At 48.6% G+C, this 21,505-nt stretch overlaps 2 pseudogenes; one reads left to right on the forward strand and one right to left on the reverse strand.

The window, feature by feature from the left end:
- The window catches only part of LOC131586383 (zinc finger protein 850-like), a 434,360-nt pseudogene that overhangs the window by 84,540 nt on the left and 328,315 nt on the right, over positions 1–21,505 (reverse strand).
- LOC131586382 (zinc finger protein 208-like) overlaps positions 4,263–21,505 on the forward strand; it is a 761,426-nt pseudogene continuing 744,183 nt past the window's right edge.

Here is a 21,505-nt window from a genome sequence, read left to right on the forward strand (position 1 = left end):
GTATTCTTTTATACCACATTACTCTTCAGTTTAGTAAATTGTATTCATTTTTAATTAAACTGCCATTAACCCAAGGGACCTAGTTGTCAAAATTCTAATTTCATTTATAACAATATTTTAACAAAGAAGGCTGGTACAACAACATTTTTTATTTAACAAACATGACACAACATGAGGTATATTAAAAAAGAAGGCCCCTTACAGTGACAACATTCTACTGTTCAAACTGTAAAACATCTTTGTGTACTGATCAGGAGGTCAGGATTTACTCTTTACAATCCTGATGCTGAATGTCTCCTGAGGAGGTCTGGTCACAGAGAAGAATGAGCCCCTTGTGGGCTGCCCCTGTTTGGACAACCTGCTCCTCACCCCGAGCCTCAGCATGTCTGACATCGCCCACCTGGAACTGACATCCCAAAACATTGAAAACATTTATAAACTTTTCTTTATCATTAAAATCTAATTAATTTATAAAAATAAAATTTTGATTTTTATAATAATATTATTCTGTATTTTTATAACCTATTTTTTATATTTATATAAAAGAATTGATACATTTTTATCAACTAAAAACATTATCGGTCTTTGATTCTAAGTACCACAATTCCCTTCATTAATTAATTGACTACTATTTCACCCTCTTTATGCTAATTATTCCTATTTTTAGTCCTTTGATCATAATTTTTATCATTTTCTCAGACAGGGTAAAAGGGGCCACTTTGGGGTCCATGGGGACTTTTCTGGGGAACATTTGGGGCAGTTTTGGATCTGGGGAGGGAATTTAGAGAGAACCTGGGGGTCTGGAGGACACTTGGGGGAGCCGGGTGGGCACTTGGAGGGGCACTTAGGGATTCTGTGGGACAATTCGGGATCCAGGGGAGCACTTGGGGGTCCAGGGGGGCACTTGGAGGTCAGGGAGGGGAATCTGGGGGCCCTTCGGGGTCCAGGCGGGCACTTGGGGGGCTGTAACAGGGAATCTATGGGCCGCGGGGGATGATGGGAGTTGTAGGCGCCGGTATAATACGGTTTAATGGGGCCGCAGAGCATCACGGGAGTTGTAGGCGCAGCTCCAATGGATTCCGGTGAGGCGCGGGGCATGACGGGAGATGCAGTCCCGGTTGGAATAGCGCTCTATGGGCGCCGCGGAGCATGATGGGAGCTGTAGTTCCGGAAGTGGCTCGGAAGGCGCGTTTGGCGGTGCGGGGAAGCGCTTGGAGAAAACTTTTGTGTCCGAGCCGTGCTGCAGGTGCTCGGGGTGAATGTATACAGCTCGGGAGCACTTGGGGGGAACCTGGGGAGCTGTAACCGGGCTCTTTAGGGCGCGGGGCACGGCAGGAGGTTTGGGCGCGGAACTGTGTTGTGGGATGATGGGAGATGAATTCCCAGGAGTGGCTGGAAGGGGAATCTGTGGGGTCAGGAGCATTCAGGGATCCAGGGACGCTTTGGGGTGATCCGAACGGGTGCTGAGGGGTCACTCGGGGATCCTGAAGGGTCTGGGGGAGACTTATGGGACATATGGGGGGCGATCCCGGTGTTCTGGGGAGCGCAGGGCATATTCCCAGTTCTTCCCAATTCCTTCCAGCATGATCCCATTTGCTCACAACCACTCCCAGTCAGCCTCAGTGGAGTTGGACTCCCTGCCAGCATGATCGTATTCACCTCCAGCAGAATCCCAGTTCATCCCAGTATAAGTCCTGTTGCTTCCAGTTACCCCCTGCATGCACCCAGGAACTCCCAGTTCCTGCCAGTTGCTCCTGGCATGACCCCAGTTGATCACAGCTGCTCCCAGTCAGCCTCAGCATGATCTCAGTAACTCCCAGTATATCCCATTTCCTACGAACCTGGTCTCAATTGTCCCCTCAATTGTTTCCTACTCACTGCCAGTCTGATCCCAGTATGATCCCAGTTTCCCTCAGTGTGATCGCAGTCTCTCCTGGCATGGGCCCAGCTCCTCCCAGTATGATCCCAGTATGATGTCAGTACACAGCCAGTGCAATCCCAGCCACTGCCAGGATGATCCCAGTACAAACCAGTCCCTGCCAGTGCTGCCACTCCTGGGATCCCCCAGCCCTCTCTGTGTTCCCCCCTCCCGCATCTCCCCAGAGGAGCCCCAAGGGCTGGCAGTCCCCAGCCAGGGTCCCCAGCCAGCCCCAGGTTGGATCTGCAGCCCCCAATTTTCCCAGTTTCCCTCTCCTTTTCCCCGGGCCGGGTTCCCCCCGTCCCCAGCGGGTGGGAGCAGCGGAGAGCCCCGCGCTGCCCATCCCGACCTGTCCCGGCTCCATCCCCGCTCCTGCCGTGGGCTGTGAGGGGTTTGGGAACGGGGCACCGAGGGTGTCACTGCTCCTGGGGGAGGAGGAGGAGGGATGGAAGAGGAGGGATGAAGAAAGAGAGAGTGAAGGGATGGAAGTATAAGAAGGTGGAGTTAAGGAGGATGAAGAGGAGGAAGAAGAGGGACAAATGAAGATCAGGGGAAGTAGAAGGGACCACGAGGTCGAGCACTCCTTGAATACACAGCCCTCCACCTGTGGGATCATCACCCCCCCCATCCCACAGGTGACCATGGAGGGGGAGCTTGACCCAGATATCCTGGGGGATCCCTGGGTTGGGTTTTATGGGGGGGATGTTTGGAGAATGAAGAACTCCAAAGCTGAGCAGAAAATGCCCCTTGGGGGGCATTGGGGGTTCCTAGTTGTTATAAATGCAATGGCAAAATGAGGTTAAATAAAAAAACAATTTATTATAAAGCAATTTCAATAAAACAAACAACAAAAGGAAAAACCACAATAAAATATATCAACGCAGCGCTGGGTGGACAGGGGTCGATACTCAAAGGTACAGATTTTCCCAAATCCACGAAGGAGGGTTCTCTGTCCTGGGTTTTTATAGGGGTTTTGTGTCCTGAGGCCAAATTTCAAGTAGGCACCATTCAACAACGATCCTAGATGGTTGGTTGAATGGATTTCCTGGCGCTGAGAAACTGAATCAATAGACATTTGGGCAGAGTCTCTTCGCATGTAAAAAGGTTCTGAGTGTCTCTTGATTTCATCTTGGGTTGGGCTATCAGGACGGAGTGGTTGGGTCTGGGTTGGAGCCGATGAATATCTCGGCTGGGCTTCTCTCTTTGTCCAGTTTGATTGCTTCTCCAACTGTGGCTTGCAGGGTGGGGCGTTCAGGTCCCGGTGGTGATGAGTATCTCGTCCGGGCTCGTTCCTTTGTCCAGCCTGATGGCTCGTGTCCTGCTTATTCTCTTAGGTTGATGGGCGCCGGCTAGAATCGTTATCTGGGTGCCGGCTAGAATCCTTATCTCTTGAATGGGTATTTGCTGCTGGGTCTGGGGAGGAATCCTTGGGCCACACTATATTTTATATTTTCTTATATCATTATAAATACAGATATATTTATTTAGGCTTTCACGAATTTTTATTCATAGATACATTTATCACATGGTGGTGGCTGCTGTCAGAGGCAGCCGGGAGGAGCGGAGCCCTGTGTCCCCCAGGACCCCAAAGTGGGGAGCCCAGAGAGGGGGAGTGCCACAATTCACGGGACCCTCAACAGCCTGAAATGGAGCAGGGGGGACTCCTTGGACCCTCTGCACCCCAAAGCAGAGATTCACGGGACAAGGGACCATAGGAATCCAAAAAGCCCCATCATCCCTAAATGAGGAGATGGAAATGGGGGGGACTTTTTGGATTTCTGGCACTCCCAGCAACCTGGGGTGGGCAGGGACTGAGTAGACAGAGGAACCCCAGTGCAAGCATGACCCCCAGCAGCTGGGACAGCGGGGAACCCCTGAACACCAAAAGGGAGAGACCAGAGATGGGGAACTCCTGGGAGGCATTTTCAGGGGTGAATCTTGGTGTTTGGGAGGTTTTTATGGGCCCCAGATACCCGGTAACTTCTAGAGATGAACTTGGGCAGGAGGAGCACCCTAACCCAATGTGCTCGTGCATTATATTTTTCCCCAAACCAGGATCTCTCATTCCCAAACCTTGGCTGGATGGAGGAGGAGGCTGCTGTGAGGAAGAGGAAGATGCCCCAGGACACCCAGGCAGGTGAGGAGGAAGTCAGTGCCCCTTTCCCCCTCTCTCCTGCTCCATCTCCCAGCCCAGCCTGGCCCCCGGCTGCAGGACAACCCCGCTGCCGACGCCGTCCTGCCGGGGATGCACTGGGGGGATCTCCTTCCCCTTCCCTCTGGCACGGAGGAAAATCCCATCCTCTCCTTGTCCTTCCTCCCCCAGACAAGGAGCTGAGGATGGAGACCAGGGAGGAAAAATCCCCACAGCAGAACCTCATGGAAGAGGCTGATTTGAGCAGCTCCACAGTGCAGGAATGCAAAGGGGAGGAAAATCCCCAGAGATCCTGCAGGAGGAGGGGCTCCAAACCCATCCCAGGGTGCTCTGAGGAGGAAAGACCCACCCTGTGGCGGGAAGTCGGCCAGAGATCCAGCCAGGGCTCTGAGCTAGTGGTCCATGAGCAGGTTCAGGACGGGGAGAAGCCCTACAAGTGCTTGGAGTGTGGGAAGAGCTTCAGCCGGAGCACCAAACTGCTCCGCCACCGGATGATCCACACTGGGGAATGGGCCTATCAGTGTGGGGAATGTAGGAAGGGCTTCAGCTGCAGCTCTGAACTCATCATCCACCAGCGCATCCACACTGGGGAGAGGCCCTACGAGTGTCCTGAGTGTGGGAAGAGGTTTCAGACCAGCTCCACTCTCCTCAGGCACCAGCGGATTCACACGGATGAGAGGCCCTTCCGCTGCCCCGACTGTGGGAAGGGCTTCAAGCACAACTCCACCCTCATTGCCCACCGGCGCATCCACACTGGGGAGAGGCCCTACGAGTGTGGGGAATGTGGGAAGAGCTTTATCCACAGCAAGAGCCTGATCTTCCATCAGAGGACCCACACTGGGGAGAGACCCTATGAGTGTGGGGAGTGTGGGATGACTTTCAGATGGAGGTCCCAACTGACCATCCACCAGATGATCCACACTGGGGAGAGGCCCTACGATTGTCCTGAGTGTGGGAAGAGGTTTCAGACCAGCTCAGATCTCCTCAAGCACCAGCGGATTCACACGGATGAGAGGCCCTTCCGCTGCCCTGACTGCGGGAAGGGCTTCAAGGACAACTCCACCCTCATCAAACACCGGCGCATCCACACTGGGGAGAGGCCCTACGAGTGTCCCCAGTGTGGGAAGAGCTTCAGCCGGAGATCTACCTTGACCCAACACCAACAGAGGCACCGGTAAGGGAAGCCCTGCGAGTGCCCCAAGAGCAGGAAGAGCTTTGTGCACTGCTCCAGCTCCATCCCCCATCAGAGGACCCACGTTGGGCAGGACCTGATGATCCACGTTCCCAGTGATCTGCGTTGGGAACACACTGGGCTGGAGGCCATTTTATTTTGGTTTCAATTATCTTTTGATTCATCTTTATCTATTTAGAACAGAGAAATAGTGGTAAAAATCAATAAATTCATCAAAGGTATCTAAAACCTCACATTTTACTAGTGCTTCAAAGGAATCTGGGAGATACTTGGGAGTATTTGGGGGTTGTGGGGTTATTTGGTGTAGTTGTCTCCATTTCTTGGCACTCAAAGAGACAAGAGGGTTCGATCTTTCACCTCAAAACCACTCAGTGTCACTGAATCCAACTCAGTACCTCTCCAAAATTATTCAATTCCACAGCCCCTCAGGGTGTGTTGCCTTAAGTTTTAGCTTTCATATTTTTCATATTCTACACTGCCTAGGTTTGTAGTTTTGAACTTCCTATTAAGTGTTAGTGAGCTCTCTTCACAGAGTAGGTAGACAAAGCAAATCCTTTTCTAGCTTGATACCAAGGACAGTTGTTAGAAGTTTCAGCCCAAAAGCATAAACAAGGGTGGACTGAAGAGAGAAAAGAAGGATGAGACTTCATCATCTGAAGCTGTCATTGGACAATGAACATCTGCAATATGCAGATGTACCTGAACTTCTAAAAATGTGAGACCTTGTGATCAGTTGTCCATTTTTGTGACCATTTTTGGTCCATCTTGGGTGTAGCCCTGGCCAGGCTCTTGTACTGCCCAAGTTGTATCCTTTAAGGCCTTTTAATAAACTTTATTCTTAACTCTGTCCAGCTCCTGTTCTAGGTCAGCCTTCTGAAGGCATCAGGTGGAATGGGGTTGGAAGGGGACTGGGTGAAGTGGGATGCAAATCAGGATGGGTGAGATGGGCATTGGGTGAGGCAGGATGGGTGGGATGGAGTTTGGGAGGTGTGAAATGGGGGAAATAGGGATTGGGAAGGGGGTCTTGATGTCCAGCAGGGATGGGATGGGATGGGGTTGGGACTGGGGATGTGGGGTGGGGTCTGCAATGAGACAGCCAAAGTTTGGGGATGATGAAGGGAGGGGGAGCCCTGGGTGAGTTTTGTGTGAGGTGCCCCTGCCCAGGGAGGCAAAGATTTAGTTTCAAATGAACATTGTTAAATTGAGAGGCATGGGCAAGAGGGAATTCCATCCCTCTGCCTCAGAGGTTGGGCCCTGCAAGCCCAGGAAGAAACTCCACCCTGGGCCCCTCGTGGGGAGGCAGCCCAGGGATTTCTGATTGGGTTTGGGCCCCTGGGGTTTCTCCCTTGCTGTGTTCCCAGTGGTCCCTGACCTTGAACTCCACCCTGGTTCTCAAACCCCATCTCCCTGCCTCTGTTTGGGGCTGTCTCTGGATCTGAGTTTGTTCCTGAGCTGAATAAATGTTTTCCTGAGCAGAATCCCATCTCGTTGGTGTCCCATGCCTGTTCCTGGTAACTGTGGTATCCCTGGACATGATCCTGCGGCCCCGGAACGCAAGACCCCGCAAAATTGAGATCCACCCCCCAGACATCCAATAATCCCAAAATTCCCTACTATTCACCCAAATCCCCCCAGATTCCCTTAATTTCCCTAAAAAGCCCTTTTTGTCCCACTCCACTGCCTCCGCAGACCGTGTCTTTGGGACACCTCCAGGAATTTGGAGGGGGTCTCTCCTCCCCTGCAACCCTGAAAAACCTGCTGCTTTTGGGAAAAAAATTCCCCCAAATCCCTTGGATTCAAGGGGGAGTTCCCCATTTTTGATGCATTTTTTGAGGGTTCCTGTCATGCTATTGGGAACGATGAGAAGCACGACACAGACTCTCTTATGAGTTGAAAAGGAAAGCGAGTTTAATTACCTCAGATCATCTTTTATAGACCAATATGTGAAAGTACAGAAAGGTAAAACTCTTATTTGTTAGTAAACTAACATATCACCATCATCGGTCAGTGGGGTGCACCACCCCTCGACCTTCTCTTGCAAGAAAAAAAGAAACTGACAAACAGCACCTGCAAGGCTGTCTTCTATCTCTGAGGATTGTTTTAATTCCTCCTTTTGATTTCCCAGGACACTTTCTCAGGTGAAACTGAGAAAGATACGCAGCCTGATTTTCCACAGGCACTGTGCTCCCTGCTTTGCTCACAGCGGGTGTCACTGAGAGGAGAAAATGGAGGCTGTCACTGCTGTGGTGTCACGGAGAGGGGAACAAAGGGGCTGTGACTGCTGTGTTGTCAGAGAGAGAAAGAGATTAGGGCTCTCACTTCTGTGGTGTCACAGAGAAAAGGAAATTAGGAGCTCTCATTGCTGTGGTGTCACAACTTGGGGAACACTGGGGCTGTGATTGCTGTAGTGTCACAGAGAGAAGGAGATTTGGGCTGTCACTGCTGTGGTGTCACAGAGAGGAGATTGGGGCTGTCACTGCTGTGGTGTGTGATAGATTGACATTTAAGATAAAAAGAGAAACAGCTAAGGAAGTTAAGGTGGCTGGAGGCTGATGGGAGTTTTTTGTCCGGGACAATACCTGGTCATTTCTGAGAACTGACAGTAGTTTTGCCCATTGAAAAGTGATATCAACCTGTGAACACCACCCCATAAAACTTAAGCCCGGGAATTTCTCTTTCTCTTTGGTTTCTGGCTTTTGAAGAGGTAACAGGGCTCTGGTTCAACCTCCCCCCCGCCCCCCCAGGCCAGACAAGGCTGTGGTGGGGAGCGGGGCTGGCCGGAGTTCTGCGGTTCCTGGCGGGGGATGGAGACTGTGAAGTGACAGGAGCCCCTTCCCAGAGGGGCTGAAGCCCTCGCAGGGCTCACTGAGCCTTGTGCAGCGGGGCTGCCGGGCCAGGCTGGTTCCTGGCTGGGCTTCAGTTTCTGATGCTGCTGGCTTTCACCAGAGACTGCCGAGGAAGGGGAGGGAAAGCTCTTGAGCTGAGGCGTGCTGAGACAGTGGCCACACTCCTCCAGAGCAGCTACCAAAAATCTTCCATGAGAAGCAGCTCCAGCCGCTGCCTCGGCAGAGATCAAGGCCTGGGCAAGAGTTTAACCCTTTCACTAGCCAGATGAGACTTGCAGATTAATCCTTTTTCCAGAGAGAGGGGAAGACAGAGGGATCAACACATAAAGAGACAGCATCAGCTATCAAAGCAAGCGAGGGAAGGAATTCAACCTCAGATGGGAAGAGAATAAGGAGATGCCTGATTAAGCTGAAATTTTCTTTTGTTCAAGCTATGGAGAGGGACAATCATGTCCTGAAAAAACTCCTTGAATTCATGAAACAGTATTTTGGGGGGATGGAGTATTTCAAAGTGTAGATGTGAGCAAAAGTAATTCATTGATGAAGCTGAGTAAAGGGTGAAGTCGTTGTAATCCTAGGAGATGCTGGAAGAGGAAAGGAGAAGTGAGAGTTGTTGAAGATTTGTGGCTCTTAACAGACAAAGCAAAAATTTCTGTTTCCAGAGATGATCACAGAGACAAATGAAGAGAACTTTTGCCTTTGAAGATCTCATCCTTCAAATGACACCCCTTGAATCATGGCCCAAGAACACACCTCAGAGTGCTGTGAAATGGAAGGAAAGGACTGATGGCAGAGTTTTTGGGGCAACTGGCGTCAGAGCAATGGGAAGCCATGAGAAAATGGTTTTCATGTGAAAAATCCATAGATTGCCAAAAGAGAACTTCTTTTTCTCGACAAAAACTGGTGAAAAGACTATAGCAAAGTTACTACCGTCTTAACCACCAGGTATTTTTTTGTCCTCTATGTTGTCAGTTCCCAAAGATAGGAAGCACAGGGTGGTGGGGAAAAAGGGTTTCTGGAAGTTTTATTCTGGTTTCTTATCCTTGTAGTTTGGTTAATAAAATTACTCTATTCCTTTTAAGTTTTAAGCTTCTTTTGCCCTTCTCATAATCCACATCTCACAGGAAAAAATGACTAAGTTTTCCAGCGATTTTTAAACTAATGCTTTAAAACCACAACAGGTGTCAGAGAGAGGAGGAAATTTGGGCTGTCACTGCTGTGGTGTCACAGAGAGGGGAACACTGGGGCTGTCACTGCTGTGGTGTCACAGAGAGGGGAACACTGGGGCTGTCACTTGTGCTGGTGTGTGATCGACATTTAAGAAAAAATGAGAAACAGCTAAGGAAGTTAAGGTGGCTGGAGGCTGATGGGAGTTTTTTCTCCTAGCCAATACCTGGCCATGTCTGAGAACTGACAGTAGTTTTGCCCATTGAAAAGTGATATCAACCTGTGAACACCACCCCATAAAACTTAAGCCCGGGAATTTCTCTTTCTCTTTGGTTTCTGGCTTTTGAAGAGGTAACAGGGCTCTGGTTCAGCCTCCTCCCCCCCAGGCCAGACAAGGCCACGGTGGGGAGCAGGGCTGGTTGGAGTTCTGCGATTCCCGGTGGGTGGGTGGAGACTGTGGAGTTGATAGTAAAAGGTTATAAAATTTTAGAAAATTCGGGGACTTAGAAAGAAAGTTCGGCTTGGCAAGCCCTGGGAAAAGTAGACCGTGGGAAATGTTAGGCCTTGTGCTTGCTATAGATCATGTCAAACTGCACCTGTGTAGTGAGTATATGATAAATAATACAATTGCTAGATGTGATTAGATATAATTATTGTTTAAAGAACATGAGGAACAATGTTAGGGGGCTGGGGGGGGATCACGAGAAATCCATGCTTGGGTAAAAACAATGTTTACAATAGAACAATGTAAGTTTAATAATTAATATGTAAGTTATATGTAAGGATAGAGTATAAAAACATGTCCAACTCAAAACCAAGAAGGGTCAGATTTGGGTATGTGTACCCCTGACACCCAGAGCTCTTAATAAAGCACCTTTACATAATCATTCTGTGATTATGTGTGTTCCTGAACACTAACATTTTGGCGACCCCAGATAAGACCTTGTGAGTGCTGCTGAGCGAGCTCGCGACCCGATCACGCTCCAGCCGACACCGAGGGATTCTCAGCGACCCCATCAGCCGTGACCATCTCCGTGCTCACAACATCCCCAGGAGAGAAAGTGTCCTGGGTTGATTATGATGTTAAATTGTATCCCCATTCGTCCACCTAACCCAGACACAGGTTTTGTATTCTTAAAATTCCATCTGAGAGTAAAAGTGAGTGGAAAAGAAGCACCGAGTCTGTTATCAGAGGCTGTACTTGCTCCCCCACATCAGGAGTTTTGACTACAGCACAGACAGACAACAAGAGACAGATCGCCTTGACTTTCCAACTAGCCAGAGCAGAGGGGTCTTCCTGGACTGTTTTCTTTCCCTTTTTCTGAAACGAATCGAACCTGCTTTGGACTGGGGACTCGGGGGAGCACCGGGAGCTTGCACCCGTGGACTACCGGGAGCCCAGCCTGGGCAGCGGCATTTTCCAGCGCCAGAGGGACTGATAACAGAGTGAACACCCACAGGAAGGAGACCCTCTGAAGTTTGTCATCTTTTCTGAACGGCGAGAGGTTTTGTAACTTGATATCATTCATTTATGTGCTGGGTAGTGCTGTACCTGTGAAATAAACAGGTTTTTTCCACTTCTCTCAGAGAAATCTCTTCCCGAACTGGTTGGGGGGTGGGAAAAAAGGGCCACGTGGGTTTGCTTCCCGGGGGGAGCCCCACTGGAGGTTTTCTCCCAAATTTGCCCTAAACCAGAACAAATACACTGGGCCTCTGGTGGTCCCGACACAACGGCCCCTGATACTGTGGGGCTCTGTTCCTTCCTCCCCATGGAAAAGAACTGGTATTCTTGTCCAGGGACCATTTTTAATTTGGCCTCCCAAATTTCATATATCCAAGGATTGCTCCCTAAGAAAAGCTGCTGAGACAGAGAGGTCGGGTTGGCTCTGTCCTCTGGTGATGTTCTTACACTATGAGAAGATGGTTTTAATTTGGAAACACCTTGCAGAAATCTCAGATATCTGCCAAAGAGGGGTCTGGAGGCCTCGGGCACATGACTATATAGGGACAAACGAGCTGTATAATCTGTGGGGTGGAGACTGAGGACAGTGGAGGAGAGCCATGAGATGTTTAAAGAGTGGTTTCAGAGATGGTGGATCCTTCTGACATACGCAGAGCTGTCAGCAAAGGAAGGGGCCAGCGAGGTGGGGCAGCCGGGGGATAACGACAGCCTGCAGGGACAGAGGCGCAGGGCACGGACACCACAGGGCAGCCTGGGCTGGAGAGGGCACAGGGATGTGCTGTGCAACTGCAAGGCCCTGCCAGAGGCAACTTGTGCAGCCCTTGGGCCATGGCTGCTGGCCCTGGGCCTGAGGCCAGCAGGGGACAAGTGACCCTGGCAGCCCTGGGGCCTCATTGCCTCCTTGTCCCTGCTCAGCAGCCTGGCAGGGGCCGCCCCATGGTGCTGCCCTTGGCATTGCACATCCCCACATGCCAGTGGCCCGGGAAGAGCCCTGAGCAATGAGGGAGGGACAGCATCTGCCTTGCCAGGGGCTGGGGCTCAGCCCTTGGCCCTTGGCATTCCTGAAACACATCCAGCTTTGCTCAGCACCACAGACACCTTTCCCTTGCTTGTCCCCAGCTGGCATCAGGGCCTCCAGTCTTCTGCTCTACCTGGAACCTGGGGACGCTTTCTCACTCGTGTCTCTCATTTCAACTACAAGAAACTTCAGTGTTTCTGTCTGCATTTGAGTTCTTGAGAAGTTTCTGGAGCACACTCTGAGGGACTGAGTGTGATGCAAAGAGCCCCAAAGGCCCGAGAGGGTGATGAAAGTGCTGGTGCTGTGTCTGTGCTGCTGAGCTGGGCCGGGCTCCTGGCCCAGAGGCAGCTCCTGGCAAGGGCAGCGCTGCAGAGAGACAGCTCTGGCCAGGAGCAGCTCCTGAGCACAGCCCAGCAGGGCTGGGGCCCTGCCAGGGCAGCTCAGGGACACCAGCAGGCCCAGACAGAGCTCCCAGGGGCTCAGCACTGGCAGGGGCTGTGGGATGTCCCAGAGGGGGCTGTGTCACAGCAGCACCTCTGTGGCTGTGTCCTGGAGCCCCAGAGCAGCTGTGATGTCAAAGGGGCTGTGTGACAGCTCCGAGTGGGTTGTGTGAGGTCACAGATGGGGCTGTGACATCACAGAGTTTGTTGTGTGAGGTCACTGAGCAGCTATGGCATCATAGAGGGGATTCTGTGACATCAGAAAGCAGGGTGTGGCATCACAGTGGGGGCTGGGTGATATCACTTAGTGGGCTGTGACATCACAGAGAGGACTATGACATCAGAGGTTGAATGCATGACATCACAGAGTGGGTTGTGACATCACAGAGTTTCTGTATGACATTGCAGGGCCACCACAGGGTGGGCTGTGACATCACTGGGTGGGCTGTGAGGTCACAGAGCAGACACCACAATCCCAGAGGGCGGCTCTGTGACATCAGACAGCAGATTGTGACATCACAGAGCAGCTGTGTGACAGCAGAGAGAAGAGTGTGTGATGTCAGAGAGAAGGCTGTGACATCAGAGAGTAGGTTCTGTTATCTCAGAGGGGCTGGGACATCACAGACCAGGCTGGGACATCACAGAATGGCTCTGGGACATCCCAAGTGCTGTGGGGCCTGGGACAGCAGGACAAGGACCCCCTGACAGCGTCCCTGTGTCCCCCAGGGCCAGAGCCTGGGCCAGGGCTCCTTCACCCTGTCACCAACGAGGGCTTGAGAGCACTTAAAAAATCCCCAGCAAGGGAGCAGCAAAAACCAGATTTAATATTAAGCACCAGCAGCACAAAGTTCCTTGGCAAGAGTCACTCTGCTCCTGACTGGACACTTCAGGCACAGCAAGGAAACAAAGCAACAACAAAAACAAACAAAATCCAGGCAATCCAACCAGAAATGAACCCAGAACCGTCCATCCGTGTGTGTGTGTGTGTGTGTGTGTTTGAGCTTAACAGAGGTCAAACTTAACAGGACTTCACTTATACCTTCATTTATACCTCAAACATCACAATTTAGCAAAAGAACTTAACAGCACTTAAGCTGACTTATATGACTTCAGGATTTAACAGTGGAGTAACACTTAACAATATTCAGCTTAGTTTACTGTTGGAGTCAGAGGCACTGAGAGTGTGCCCTTATCTCTGATGCCTGGCTCTGACATCCAAGAAAACTCTGAATTTCATATAACACTGTGAAAACAACTGTTAAATAGAAAAACCAGGAGTGTAAGTGTGTAGATTAAAGAGATTTCTTATGTCACTGCATGAAAAAGTTAAAGTTTGGAGTTTAAACTAGTTCAGAAAATAGAGGACAAGATGGAGGATTCAGGGTGTTGTCTCTTGTCCTTCTTTCTTCTTCATCTTCTTCTTCTAGAGGTTTTTGGGTAGTAGTAGGTGATTGGATAGAGAATGCTGCAGTGCAGCACACAAGTGTTGGGTCATTGGGTCACTAAGAAAAAATATCTCCTTGGCATTTGTTAATTGGGTAAATGAACATATAAAAATCCTTGAAGAAGATCTTTGTTAGTCATTTTGCACCTTTCTATCTTAGTGCCCATAGCTGCTTGTGGCTCCTTGTACCCTGTATACATGTAATGGAGATAAAAGAAGAATAAACAACCAAGTCCAAACAAGAGAAAACTGCCTCTATCTCATCAATCTTCAGTCCAAGGGGGAAAAAGAACCCAACCACAAGTGTCCCATCAGGACACCAGGGCCACACTGCACCACTGCAGATGGGAGCAAACCCTTGTGGACTGCGTGCCTTACAAATCTGCTAAACCCATGTCACACACATCCCTGAATTCAGACATTTAAAATATGTACATTTATCCACAGATACCTTTTCATCAGCAATATGGGCTATAAAACACACAAGAGAAAAGGGTCGGGATGCCATTGCACACTGGCAGTCAGCCTTTGCTGTTTTGAGCATCCCTCATAGCATCAAAACAACATACATCTCACAGAAAACAAAACATTTCCTACAGCCCTGGAGTGTAACACACCGCACTGGCGTTCCTCAAATAACAATAAAACAGGCCATTGTGGAAAGAGCACATGGCACTTTAACAGGAATTATTGAAAAACAAGAGGGAGGAATGTGTGGTGGGACCCCAGAAAGCAAAGTAGCTAAGGCTGTTCATACAATAAATCATTCAGCAGTATCAGAAGATCCCCAAACCCAGGCTCGCTTGAACTCTGCAATTCTAACACAAGTGAAAGACTTAGCAATGTGAGCTCTAACAAAAATTACCAACTTGTCAGTGCCAACCCAAAGCTATTCAAGTAGAAGATAAAACCCTAATGAGCTATATATGCAGTGAAGCAAGGGGTCAATTAATGCTACAACTGGCACGAGATAATGCAAACCAAGACTAGAAAAATTATAGCTGAATTACCTCAAGAGAATCCATCTCTGGAGGAGATGATTACAGCATGTGCTAAGGTTGGGACTGGATCTCATCACACGGATATGCTAGCCAATTCTATTACAGCTGCTGTTAAACTCACACCCCATTGCTACAAGTGTGGACAACAAGGCCACGGGAAAATAAACTGTCCACACCAGCCCATTCCACAGGGGACAGCTCAGGGACAAAGAAGTGATAATGCAAGCTGCAACTGATGTGAAAGAGTTGAACATACAGCCAAAAAACACAAACAACACCCTCCTGACAGCACCTCTACAGATGTGATGGAGCAGATTAAAGAAGAGTAACCAGAAAAACTTATTCACCATGAAAATCAGACTCTTGAAAAGATAGTTCATTTAAAAACTGTTTGTTTACAAATTGTTTTTCTGCTAAGTTGGGTTTTTCTTACGGTTCTAAATGTTGAATGTTTTTTGTTTCTTGTTTATAGAGTTCCGGATAATCTCAGTTCTAAATACTTTCTTGTTTTTTAATGTTAAGTTGTAACTTTTAACTATAAGTAGTTAACCTGTGGCTTGTTAGCTTAAAGGATTGTGATCCTGTCTGCCAGCTCCTGGAAGGGAGTGTTACAAACTCAATTTAGTACACAAAGCATATTGCTTGCTGAAGAGAATTAAGTGTGTCAAGTTACTGGAAAACTTCATTCAAATTAAACCCATGCTGTCCCTGTTATCATGTCTGCAAAGGGCCCTTGCAGATAGGATAACAGAGAGCATTTTATATTTTTTAATTTAACCAAAAAGGGTGAATTGTCACAGTATGGTTACAGTACAGCTGGTCAGGACTGGACAAGGTAAATCTAGACATAACACCAAATTTAGCAGTAAATCTACTTTAGCCTTAACACAAATCTAATTTAGCAGTAAATTCTCTTTAGCCATAGATTTTAGCACAAATTTAATTTAGTGAGCCTAATTCATGTCTGAACCACTGCACACCACTGGCCAGGATGCAGGGCAGGGAGAGAAGTATCAGCCAATGGGTGTCTAGCCTGGGAAATTTGAATTTGGTATTCAAGTGAGTTCTGAATAATAAATGAGGCTGTTTTGTCTGATGAGCACCTGGAGCATGAATCGTGGATTTTGTCTCTCCACTCACAACCAGCACGTTACAGATACACCTTGGGCAGTGCAAGAGCCTGGCCAGGGCTACACCCAAGATGGACCAAAAATGGTCACAAAAATGGACAACTGATCTCATACTTTTAGAAGTTTAGGTCCATCTGCATATTTGGGTTCATTGTCCAGTTACAGCTTCAGATGATCAAGTCCCATCCTTCTTGTTTTCTCTCTGCAGTCCACCCTTGTTTATGCTTTTGGGCCTGAAACTTCTAACAACTGTCTTTGGTATCAAGCTAGAAAAGGAATTGTTTTGTCTACCTACTCTGTGAAGAGAGCTCACTAACACTTAATACGAAGTTCAAAACTACAAACCTAGGCAGCACAGAATATGAAAAATATGAAAGCTAAAACATGAGGCATCACACCCTGAGGGGCTGTGAAACTAAATAATTTTAAAGAGGGACTGAGTAGGATTCAGTGGCATAGGTAGGTTTTGAGGTGACAGATAGAATCCTCTTGTCTCTTTGAGTGCCAAGAAATGGAGACAATTACACCAAATAACCCCACAACCCCCAAATCCTCCGAAGTATCTCCCAGATTCCCTTGAAGCACAAGTAAAATGTGGTTTTAGATGCCTTTGATGAATTTGTTGATTTTTACCACTCTGTTATTTCTCTGTTTTAAATAGATGAAGATGAATCAAAAGATAATTGAAAACAAAATAAAACGACCTCCAGCCCAGTGTGTTACCAACACAGATCACTGGGAACGTGGGTCATCAGGGCTCTGCCCAATGTGGGTCCTCTGATGGGGGATGGAGCTGGGGCAGCACACGAAGCTCTTCCTGCACTTGGGGCACTCGCAGGGCTTCCCTTACCGGTGCCTCTGTTGGTGTCTGGTCAAGTGAGAGCTCCTGGAGAAGCTCTTCCCACATTCCCCACACTCATAGGGCCTCTCCCCAGTGTGGATGCGCTGGTGCCTGATGAGAGTGGAGTTTCGCTTGAAGCCCTTCCCACAGTCAGAGCAGCGGAAGGGCCTCTCATCCGTGTGAATCCGCTGGTGCACGAGGAGATCTGAGCTGGTCTGAAACCTCTTCCCACACTGAGGACACTCGTAGGGCCTCTCCCCAGTGTGGATCATCTGGTGGATGGTCAGTTGGGACCTCTGGCTGAAGGTCATCCCACACTCCCCACACTCATAGGGCCGTTCCCCAGTGTGGATCCTCTGGTGGCAGATCAGGCTGGAGCTGTGGCTGAAGCTCTTCCCACACTGGGGACACTCGTAGGGCCTCTCCCCAGTGTGGATGCGCTGGTGGGTGATGAGGTTGGAGTTGTGCTTGAAGCCCTCCCCACATTCAGGGCAGTGGAAGGGCCTCTCATCCGTGTGAATCCGCTGGTGCACGAGGAGATGGGAGCTGGTCTGAAACCTCTTCCCACACTCAGGACACTCGTAGGGCCTCTCCCCAGTGTGGATGCGCTGGTGGATGATGAGTTGAGAGCTGCAGCTGAAGCCCTTCCCACATTCCCCACACTCATAGGGCCATTCCCCAGTGTGGATCATCTGGTGGCGGATCAGGCTGTTGCTCTGGCTGAAGCTCTTCCCACACTCCAAGCACTTGTAGGGCTTCTCCCCATCCTGAAGCTGCTCATGGACCACCAGCTCAGAGCCCTGGCTGGATCTCTGGCTGCCTTCCTGGCACAGGGTGGGTCTTTCCTCCTCAGAGCACCCTGGGATGGGTTTGGAGCCCCTCCTCCTGCGGGATCTCCGGGGATTTTCCTCCCCGTTGTATTCCTGCACCGTGGAGCTGCTCAAAACGGCCTCTTCCATGAGGTTCTGCCGTGGGGATTTGTCCTCCCTGGTCTCCATCCTCAGCTCCTTGTCTGGGGGAGGAAGGACAAGGAGAGGATGGGATTTGCCTCCGTGCCAGAGGGAAGGGGAAGGAGATCCCCCCAGTGCGTCCCCGGCAGGACGGCGTCGGCAGCGGGGTTGTCCTGCAGCCGGGGGCCAGGCTGGGCTGGGAGATGGAGCAGGAGAGAGGGGGAAAGGGGCACTGACTTCCTCCTCACCTGCCTGGGTTTCCTGGGGCATCTTCCTCTTCCTCGCAGCCTCCTTCTCCATCTGGCCAAGATTTGGGAATGGGAAATCCTTGTTTGGGGAAATATACAATTCCTGAGCACATTGGGTTAGGGGGTTCCTCCTGCCCAAGTCCATCTCTAGAAGTTATCGGGCATCTGGAGTCCATAAAAACCTCCCAAACACCAAGATTCAGCCCTGAAAATGCCTCCAAGGAGTTCCCCATCTCTGGTCTCTCCCCTTTGGTCTTCAGGGGTTCCCCCCTGTCCCAGCTGTTGGGGGTCACACTTGTACTGGGGGTTCCCCACCTACTCAGTCCCTGCCCTCCCCAGGCTGCTGGGAGTGCCAGGAATCTGAAAAGTTCCCCGTTTCCATCTCCCCACTTAGGGATGCTGGGACCGCTCGATGTCCCCCCAAGTAGGATTTTCCGCTCAGCTCTGCAGTCCTTAATTCTTAAATATCCCCCCTGAAAAAATCCAACCCAGGGATCCCCCAGGATATCTGGGCTGAGCTCCCCCTCCTCGGTCACCTGTGAGATGGGGCGGTGATGATCCCACATGGGTGAGGGGCTGTGAATTCGGGGAGTGCTCGACCTCGTGGTTCCTTCTCCTTTCCATGATCCTCCTTTGTCCCTCCTCTTCCTCCCTCTCCTCCCCTTCCATCCTTCCTCCTCCTCTTCCTCCCTAACCCCACCTCCTTCTCCTACTTCCATCCCTTCTCTCTCTCCTTCTTCATCCCTCCTCTTCCATCCCTCCTCCTCCTCCCCCAGGAGCAGTGACACCCTCGGTGCCCCGTTCCCAAACCCCTCACAGCCCACGGCAGGAGCGGGGATGGAGCCGGGACAGGTCGGGATGGGCAGCGTGGGGCTCTCCGCTGCTCCCACCCGCTGGGGACGGGGGGAACCCGGCCCGGGGAAAAGGAGAGGGAAACTGGGAAAATTGGGGGCTGCAGATCCAACCTGGGGCTGGCTGGGGACCCTGGCTGGGGACTGCCAGCCCTTGGGGCTGCTCTGGGGAGATGCAGGAGGGGGGAACACAGAGAGGGCTGGGGGATCCCAGGAGTGGCAGCACTGGCAGGGACTGGTTTGTACTGGGGTAACTGGAACCTTACTGGGGTAACTGGGAATGACTGGGAATGAGCACAAGCATGCTCTGGGCAGCTGGGATATACTGGGAGTGACTGTGACCATAACTGGGAACAGCTGGAATCACAGTGGGAGAAACTGGGAGTGAGTGGGACCATGCTGAGATGGACTGGGACTATTCCAGGGACAACTGGGATCATGCTGGTAGGAACTGGGAAGAATTACAACTATTCTGGGATCATGCTCAACTGGGATCATACTGGGATCACAGTGGGAGCAGCTGGGTCCATGCTGGCTGAGACTGGGATCCCACTGAGGGTGACTGGAATCATACTGGGATTGACTGGGAGTGGCTGTGAGCAACTGGAATCATGCTGAGAGGAACTGGGAGGAGCTGGGAATGACTGGGAGCGTGCTGGGGCTGACTGGGATATACTGGGAGAGACAGGGAGTCCCAGGGATCACACTGGAGGCTACTGGGGTCATACTGGCACTGACAGGGAGCAACTGGGGGCCACTAGCCTCATACTGGGGGTGACTGGGATCAGACTGGGAGTGCAAGGGAAACTAGAAAAATGGGAAAATAATGGGAAAAAAACCAGGGTAAATTCAAGGAAAATAAAGGGGAAATATCAGGGAAAAAACAGAAAAAAACCCCAGGGCGAAATCAAAAAAATTTGGGGAAAAAGCAGGGAAAAAATGGGAAAAATTTGGGAAAAACAGGGAAAAATTTGACAAAAAGTTGGCAAAACCAGGAAAAATTTGGGGGAAAAAAAAAGGAGAAACCTCAAGGAAAACTCAGGGAAAAAAATCAGGAAAGAAAGCAGAAAAAAAATGGGAAAATCAGGAAAAATCAGAAAACATGAGGAAAAATCAGGAAAAATAGGAAAAGAAGGAAAAAATCAAGAAAAAACAGGAAAAATTTGGGGAAAATGGGAAAATCAGGAAAAAAAACTGGGAAAGAACTGGGAAAAATCGGGGAAAATCAGGAATAGAAAGAGGAATAAAATCTGGTAAAATGGGAAAAAAAAATGGGAAAAACCAGGAAAATTTGAGAAGAAACTGAGAAAAAACTAGAAAAATTTGGGAGAAGAAGAGGAAAAAATCAGGAAAAAATGGGAAAAGCATGAAAAAAATTGGGAAAAAATCAGGTACAATATCAGGAAAAGAAAGACAAAAAGACCCTGGGAAAAAAATCAGGGAAAAATTTGGAAAAAAATTGAAAAAATCAACGTAAAGCCAGAAATATTTGGGGAAAAACTGCATAAAAATCAGAAAAAGAATTGGGAAAAAAATCAGAAAAAATTGTAAAGAAAAAGGAAAATCAGGGGAAAAAATCAGGAAAAGGATAAAAAAACCTGGAAAAATCAAAAAAAAAATAATGAAGAAAAATCAGGGAAAATTTGGGGAAAACCAGAAAAATTTGGGAAAGGAAAATGGAAAAATCTAGGGAAAAAAATGGGAACAAAACCACAAAAAAATCAAGGAAAATTTTTGAAAAAATTGGGAAAATATTGGGAAGAAATCAGAAAAAGAAAGAGGAAAAATCAGGAAAAGAAATCAAGAAAAATCAGGAAAAAATGGGGAAAATCAAGAAAAGAGAGAGGAAAGGGACTTGGAAAAAATCAGGAAAAATCAGGAAAAAAAATTAGGAAATACAGGGAAAAATCAGGGGAAAATTTAGAAAAAAATTAGGGAATAACCTGGAAAAAACTGGGAAAAGAACAGGGAAAAATCAGGAAAAAATGGGGGAAATTCTGGAAAAAAATGGGGGAAAAAATTGGGAAAAAACAGGGGAAAAATCAGGAAATCAAAGAGGAAGAAGACCAGGAAAAATTTGGGAAAAAAATCCAGGAAGAAATCAGGGAAAAAATGAGGAAAAGAAGGCGGGGAAAAAAACCCTTGGAAAATGGAAAAAAATTGGGAAAAAGCCAGGAAATATTTAGGTAAAGAACAGGCAAAAATCAGGAAAAAATGGGGAAAAATTGGGACAAATCAGAGGCAAAAATCAGGAAAAAAATGGGAAATAATTTGAAAAAAAATGTGCAAAATGAGGGAAAAATCAGGAAAAGAAATAGAAAAAAAAACAGGAAAAAACCAGGAAAAATTTGGGAAAAAAAATAGGGAAAAATCAGGAAAAATGGGAAAAAAGGGAGGAAAAAAATTGGGGAAAATATTGGGAAAAATGGGAAAAAATACAGGATTAAGTGAGGAAAAGAAAGAAAAAAATAATCTGGAAAAAGCTGGAAAAAATGGGAAAAAAGAGAAAAATGGAGGAAAAATGGAGCAAAAATGAGAGAAAAATGGGGAAAATGCTATAAAAATAGGAAAAATGCTGGAAATGGGAGAGAAATGGAGGAAAAATTGGGGAAAAAATGGAGAAAAAAATGGAAGAAAATTGGGAAAAATGGGGAAAAATGAGAATAAATTGGGATAAAAATGGGGAAAAAAAGGAGGAAGCTGGGAGAGAAATGGAAGAAAAAGGGAATAAAAATGGTAAAAGTGAAGGAAAAATGGGAGAAAAATGGCAGAAAATGCAGAAAATAGGAGAGAACATAAGGAAAAAATTGGGGAAAAATGGAGCAAAAGTGGTGTAAAATGAGGA

This window comes from Poecile atricapillus, chromosome 19 (genome assembly GCF_030490865.1).
Source record: "Poecile atricapillus isolate bPoeAtr1 chromosome 19, bPoeAtr1.hap1, whole genome shotgun sequence".
Classification (NCBI taxonomy): domain Eukaryota; kingdom Metazoa; phylum Chordata; class Aves; order Passeriformes; family Paridae; genus Poecile; species Poecile atricapillus.